Source organism: Octopus bimaculoides, chromosome 2 (genome assembly GCF_001194135.2).
Source record: "Octopus bimaculoides isolate UCB-OBI-ISO-001 chromosome 2, ASM119413v2, whole genome shotgun sequence".
Classification (NCBI taxonomy): domain Eukaryota; kingdom Metazoa; phylum Mollusca; class Cephalopoda; order Octopoda; family Octopodidae; genus Octopus; species Octopus bimaculoides.
The window spans coordinates 47925073-47933475 of record NC_068982.1 but is presented as its reverse complement, the minus strand read 5'-3'; positions in this window follow the sequence as shown (position 1 = coordinate 47933475).

The following is an 8403-nucleotide window of genomic DNA, read 5'->3' as shown; positions in this document are numbered from 1 at the left end:
GTTGTTGTAGGAACAGTGGTAGCACTAACAACTATGAAAAGTATGTTGAAGAAATCGGAATTGACATGAAGATAGAACATGTTCAAAAGCTGCTTTATTGGGGAAAAACAAGAAATTTGAGATTGGTACTTGGGTGTAGAAAGAGACCCTATGAGACTTTTGACAACAGGTTGCTGTCCACTCTCACAAAATTAACAGGAGCAAATAAAATCGAGAGCTCTGAGAAGTAAAATGGGTAATGATAATAATAACAACAATAATAATAATAATAATAATAATAATAATGATAATAATAATAATAATAATAATAATAATAATAATAATAATAATTCTTTCTATTATAGGCACAAGGCCTGAAATTTGAGGGGAGGGGGCTAGTCGATTACATCAACTCCAGTACTCAATTGGTACTCATTTTATCGACCCCGAAAGAATGAAAGGCAATGTCAACCCCAACGGAATTTGAATGCAGAATATAAAGACAGATGAAATACTGCCAAGCATCTTCTTTTCTGCTCTAGGCACAAGGCCTGAAATTTTGGGGGAGGGGACCAGTCGATTAGATCAACACCAGTAAGCAACTAGTACTTAATTTATCGACCCCGAAAGGACGAAAGGCAAAGTCAACCTTGGTGGAATTTGAACTCGGCATGCTAACGATTTTGCCAGTTCACCGCCACGACAATAATAATAATGACAACACCACAATGATGACGATGATGACAACAATCATTACCTCATATGTAGAGACAAGGTCTCAAATTCTGTTCATCTCAGAAATTGACAAGTACATTACAGATTACGTAATGGACCCCAGAAGGATGAAATGCAAAGTTGGTGTCAGCAGTATTTGATCTCAGGATGTAAAAAAAAAATCAAAACAAATACTGCAAGGCATTTTTGTCTGACATTCTAATGATTCCATCAAACTATTACTCATGAGTAAGACAGCTTCATCAAGGAGCAGGTGCATTAACAAGTAAATTGATGACAGCTTGAGAGATTTAAACAATAAAAGAGATTTTGTGAATGAAACCAGTCTTCTTTCTTTTCCTCTTCAATCTGGTGCTAACACAAAAGTTTTCAAACAGACAAGCAATAACATCCACCAAACATTCAATCGTTAGTGAAATTTTCTGCACACCCCTTTTTTTCTTAATCAAGGAGATAACAAATTAAATTATGCATCCTTATAATTCTTCATTCTTCACCAAGGTGTTTGAGAAATTTAAGAAGTTGGAAGCTATCTTAATTTTATAAAAAGGGTAATTGATTCAATCCATTTTCAATCCTCTCAGACCCCATCACCACTACAGTAGGAATGGTGAGGAGCTTTACTTTATGAAAAACGCTAAGCTATCTCATTTAGTCAATATGGTCACTCTACTAGTTACAGATAAAGTGGTATAGGATGACTAACAACTATTTCCTGTATATGGAGGACTTACAACTGTATAACAAACTGCTGGAATCCCTGCTGTATTGTGTGCATGGATTTAGTAGCAACACTGATTGTGATATTTGGTTAGGAAAATTGCAACGAGTGTAAAATTAATAAACCATCAATGTAATTTTAGAAATAAGAGAATTAGTCTAAACAGTGCTACAAATAAAATTGCAGTTAAAGAACTAAAGAGAATAATAATGTACAAATGTAACAATAAGCAAACTAGTTGCAAAAGAACACTAAAGACACATCAGATGAATATTTAAAACTGAAATGAATACCAAAAATAAGGTAATAGATATCAATTTTCTGGCTTTTCTACTAATAAGTTTCAGATGTAACTTATTAGCTAGAGTCTAAATTAATTAGCAAGACTTGAAATTGAAAATTATGACAGAATTTTGAATATTCCACCCAAAAGATAACAAAGATAGATTATATTTATAAAGTATTCAAGAAAGTAGAGGCCTTTTACAACTAGAAGGTCATGGTTAATTATAACAAAATGGTTGGTTGGCATTCCGTCAGTTATGACGACGAGGGTTCCAGTTGATCCGATCAACGGAACAGCTTGCTCATGAAATTAACATGCAAGTGGCTGAGCACTCCACAGACACGTGTACCCTTAACGTAGTTCTCGAGAAGATTCAGCGTGACACTGAGTGTGACAAGGCTGACCCTTTGAAATACAGGTACAACAGAAACAGGAGGAAAGAATGAGAGAAAGTTTTGGTAAAAGAGTACAGCAGGGTTCGCCACCATCCCCTGCCGGAGCCTCGTGGAGCTTTAGGTGTTTTCGCTCAATAATCACTCACAACGCCAGGTCTGGGAATTGAAACTGCAATCCTACGACCGCGAGTCCGCTGCCCTAACCACTGGGCCATTGTGCCTCCACATAACAAAATACAGTGATGAATAAAAGGAAACTGGGTACGACATTAAACTGCATCTGGAAGTGAGTCTCCAGTTTGGGAGTTCTGGAGTTATGGGAAGCATCTCTTAATTACTACTATTCCCAAGTTCGTTCTGATCCAGAATGGTAGTACCTGTCAGGGTCCCATCTACAATATTTTAAATGATTTCTAAACCAGTCTATTTATTATTACTGAGATTGTTTCTGTTCTCAATCCCTATATTCTGGTTATTTCAATTTTCCAGATTCTTCTATTTTGGATAATTTCTCAAAAATCTATGTATCATCTGTTAGGACACTTCCTTTTCTAGTGGTACTTGACAGCTATATCTAGTTGATTTGCCCTGATCTCCCTGACTGTGTAAAATGTCATAGCCCAGAGTATGGTCACTTAATCATCATCTTAAACATTCTCTGATGCATGTTTATATCATCTCTTTTCTCTCATGATTCCAAGATGTTGGGCTCCTTAGTTTCAGCTCCTTAGCTACAATGAAAGCAATCAATTTAGGAGAAGGAAAACTCCAAAATTAATACCCTCTTCCAACATGCCCTAAGCCAGCATGGAAGGGTATAGCTGATGAAATTAACATGAGATAGGTCCAATAGCAGATTCATATTACAGAGGCAACTATCTCATAGTGGTGCACATTCTGCCATAGTTGGAGATAATGGGAAATGATGATGATAGAGAATATAAACAGTTTACAAAATATGAATGAAGTAAAACAAAAGTGAATACGTAACAAAGGCTAAAGTAACAGACAGCTATAACAAGAACTAAGAATTAATCATTCTTTCTACTATAGATATAAGGCCTGTAAATTTTGTGGAGGGGTCTAGTCAATTACATCAACCCCATTACTTGACCAGTACTGAAAGGATGAAAGGCAAAATTGACCTTGGCAGATTCTGCCAGCTTGTCACCTTATTGAGAAATAATAATTAAAGTAGGATGTTGGTAATAAAATCACATACATTGTCATAAATGATCAAGTCAGAGCAGAGTTGAAATGGAAAAACATTAATACTAGAAGCCCAAGCCTCAAAGGTGGGACTACTAAAAACTATATAATGAAGCAGAGTAGGAAAAGTAGCAGTACAATATGAGAGGACTATGAATAAACAATCGACCATATTGGTTTCGAGAAGATTATCTTAGCCAAACGAAATAAATAAAAGTAGATGACAGAGATGGGGGCAAATAAAAGTGTATGATAGAGTTAGGGGTAAATAAAAGTATATGATAAGGTCGAGGGTATTCATCAGTGGAAGCTATGACAGCATTATAATAAGAATATATGGTTCAAACATATTTATAAAAGGTTTCAGAAGAATTCTTTCTTTATTGCCCACAAGGGTCTAAACACAGAGGGGACAAACAAGGACAGACAAAGGTATTAAGTCGGTTAGATCAACCCCAGTGCATAACTGGTACTTAATTTATCGACCCCGAAAGGGTGAAAGGCAAAGTTGACCTCGGCAGAATTTGAACTCAGAACGTAGCGGCAGACGAAATACCGCTAAGCATTTTACCCGGCATGTTAACGTTTCAGCCAAAGTGTCTATACTCTGAGGTATATATATTTTTATACAGTTCAGACAATGGAAAGTATGCCCAGCATTTTAGAATCTTGAAATAAAACATAAATCAGAGAATATTTAAGAAGATGACAAGGTGACCATACACTGGGGTATGCCATTTTATATGGACAGGGATATCAGGGTAAATCAACTAGATATAGCTGTGAAGGACCACTAGGAAAGGAAGTGCTCTAACAAATGATACATGTGTCTCTAAAGATAATTGAAAGATTATCCAAAATAGAAAAATCTGGAAAATAGAAAAAAAAAACAGAATATAGGGACTGAGAACAGAAACAATCCTTGTAACAAGAGAATAGTTTGCAAATCATTTAAAATGTTGTAGAAAAAATATAACCAAAACACAAGGACTTACAAATATAAACCGCATACAGAAATTATATCAACAGACACTGAAAATATCTTATGTAGAAATCTTTCAATAAAATTAAGAGAATTAAAAAATACATAAACTAACAAGGTTTATATGACTTGGAACATTCCCAGTCTGCCACCAATTGCAACAGACAGCTGCTTCATGACAGTAAAAAACACTTTTGGTATGTAATAATAACAATTATTGGACAGACCATCCAGCCCCAACAATTTTCTCACTGCACAATTGATCAACATGTCTGCTGTTTCATCAACTGCAACAGGTGTTTTGAAGAATTCTGAATCTTAAGCTGACAATTCCAGTAGAATGTCTACTTAGGCACTGAGGTGCACCATTTCTAGTCTGTCACTCCTCACAAAGTTTTACAAAGTGCCACTGAAAATCATACACATCTTCTTGGAATTGGATAGTGCAAGCCTGCAACAGTCTGCCAAAGATTGAATTATAGATTTGCAGCCACACAACATCTCTTCTACACATTCCCATCTAATGGTGATAGCACCTTCATTTTTCAGAACCTGTACCCTAGAATAAATTATGCACCCTTTGTATTTTGTTTTGAGATAGTAATCAAATACCTTTCACATCAGAATCATGTAGTAAATAATACCTTTTCTGTTCAGTTCTAATTGACTAATCCCTTCTCTAATTTTCTACTTTCTGTTGCTACATCTTTACTAAAATAGATAGATTCTGCTCCTGTTTCCCTTTTTAGTAGGACACACAAACTCTTGTTAATAATTCTGACCTTCAATCCTTGCATAATTAATATTCTGAACCCTGAAATCTTTGTACTTTGGGAAAGATGCATTCAGTTTCTAATACAAAGGACCCTGTTTTTTTAAATTTTATCTCAGTTGGCTATACACTAAGAATTTATGTTCTGTGAAGCTAATTCTTAAGCAATGGACAACTTACTTTGTTCTTTATCAATTAACCTAATGAAAACTATGCTTCAGTATGACCTGGATTACCCATTACAGTTTATCTGGATTCACATTATTGTAGCCCAGAAATCCAGACAATATCTCTCAGCGAGCTGGAAAAACTTGAGTAGATTTACAGAACGTTTACACTTGTTTTCTTATCAGTTACCCTGACACAATCTTTGCATGTGTCTAAGATGATATTCTAGTCACCCTCTAATATAAATGACTGAGATGTCCCAAAACTAGACTGTACATCACTAGAGAAATTTAAGCTTCCAGTTCCTGTTGGGGCATAAATAGCTCCACTCTAAAAATATCACCACCTCAACTGCTGCTCATGTCTAGAACCATTAACTTTTCGTTCATGTCTACGAAGATCATATTTTACGTCTTCTAAGTCCATGCCTTTTCAAAACAGCACTATCACACCACTTGAGCAATGCTAACCAAAATAAATAGAGAGCCTTGAATTGATTGACCAGAGAGAGAATGAATGAATACAGCTCAGAAATTCTGGCCTCAATAGTAGTCACCACATCTGAACTCAATGAACTAATATCAGTTAAACAGATGCCCCCTGCTTCCACACCAATCCAGACCACATGCATTTAATCATTCCACACCTAACTGTGACATGTTGGCTTGCAAAAGTGTGGGAAAAGCCATCTACTTTGTTTTAAGTGTTAAGTAATCTGAAAGCCTGGTATTGTTTGTCTTGGTGAATACTCAAAATGTTCTTCAAACATCTTCAACCTCAAAAATGATTTCTTATAGAGACACAAGACCAGAAATTTTGGAGAAGGAGAACAGCTGAAATTATGCTGATTTCCAGTAGTTCACTGGTACTTATTGGCCTTGTGCCTATAAAAGAGATGATTATTACTATTATCACTAGTAGCAGCAGCAGCAGTATTGATGATGATGATGTTGATGATGATGATGATGATGATGATGATGATGATGATGATGGTGGTATGAGGACAGCTTTATTTAAATGATAGTTAAGTATCTCTTAATTATCATGTCATTTCAATAAAGAAACCAGTATGGTGCAGTATATTTTGAAGAGGATAAATGAGATTATTTCAATCATACACAATTAGATAGATAATTAATTAGAAGCAATAATCACAGAAACAATCAATATGGAAACAAATTAAAAAAAAAATCTCAGCCAGATTGAAAAGGAAATCAGAATTTTAAATGAAATAAATGGACAAAAGCAAACGAAAGATATAAACAACAGCCTCTGGATAGTGACTATGAGCTGTTTACTTAAATGATTTAATAAAAATAGTAAATCTTTCTTATATATGTAACCTAGTTTATTCTTAAGTTAGAGCCAATTATAACATACTAATTGTAACAAACATCATCTAATGAACATTATTCTTTCATCCTACTCAGTCCAGACGAGCAGATGCACGAGAACAGCAGCAGTTGCATCAATAATCATTGTAGCTCCTGCCCGACTCTCTTCTGAAGATATTGTGCAGTGTTTGCATGCCAGCAATAACTCTTGCAGTAGAACACTAGTTATTGCACTTTGACTGAATCCACCATGCCTTCCTTTGTTGTGGCCATCGTCAGAATTTGCTGGCATGCAAAATCATACAGAACACAGGCGCCATCTATTGTCTTCATCACTGCTGACATCACTGCCATTGCTGTCGTCGTCATTGTTGTTGTCATCATCGTCATCATTGTCATTGTCATCAATGTCATCATTGTTATTGTTATTATCATCGTCATCATCATCTTCATTCTAATCATCATCATTGTCGTCGTCATTAGCATCGCCATCATCATCATTCTAATCATCACTGTCATCATCATCATCATCATCATCATCATCATCATCATCATCATCATCATCATCATTGTCATCACCATTTTTACATCCAATGTTTTCATACAAGCATATGTTGGATAAGACTTCTTGAAGCAATATTGCATGACTAAATGTTCTTCTTGATTCCAACTTCTCCTTGTTTTCAACTACTGTATGTAAAAAGTCTACATATTAGTTCAAACCCTGGACTTGATGTTTTTTTTTTTTTCAATTAGAAAATTCTTTGCAAATGACAACTGATGGATTTTCAAATGATGACATCACCACATATCTGACCAATCAGATTTGTTCTATAGTGAGTGAGTAAAAAGTTAAAAATGCTGTCAGTCCTAATACTAGCATGTTCCCTGCTTTTGCAGTAATATTCTTGCTTTCCGGAGAACACACATATTATTACTATGAACAGAACTTTCTGATATTGCTCATGTTTTTCATTGGACCATCATGTCCAATACAAATTTTTCACAATAAGTGTATGGTGAATCAAAAGTGAACAACTACTCTTTTCATTCAAGTGATTTTCCATTCATTCTATTCATCTTATTGTTAAAGGTATTTCATTTATTATATTTCACGACTTTTCACATGATGAACAGTTGAGCTTCAGGACATACACACACATTATTACTACTTGTCAATACCAAGACATTCAGAAATAAACACACGAATGCATGCACACAATTTCTTTGTGCATCCTTCCTTTGCATCTAGCCTGTACTAGCATAAGGAAACAAATACTAGCATGAAAATGAACGAACAAATAGTAATAATTAATTCAACATACTTTAACTGAGGCAATATTAGATCCACTGCATGTTATAATTCTGGTGATACAAAACTGGTGAGAAATATATAGAAAGACTGAAAGAATAGAAAAATGTGTTGAGAGATTAGATGAGATTGTAGCATTTAACCATTATTATATTTAACAACATTTGTCCTCTCAGACATATTCAATTCACTGTATTCCTTAAAATACTTGAAGAGAGAGTGTGAAAGCTTTCAATATGAAAAATAAATAAAATAACAAAAATAAAAATAATCAATAATTCTGAATCAAGACTCGAATGTATGATGTTCTTACATGTATCATATGGAAACTTTATATTAGTAAAAGAAAACTTCTAAGGTCCTTCAAAAGGAAGGAATCTCTATATATTTTAAGGCTGCATTGAATAAAATATAATATAAGGTCACATAACTGAATGTTCTATTAATCATATGAAAAAATATTATTATATTTTTTTTTGTCAAAATGTAATTAGAAATATTGTGTTATTT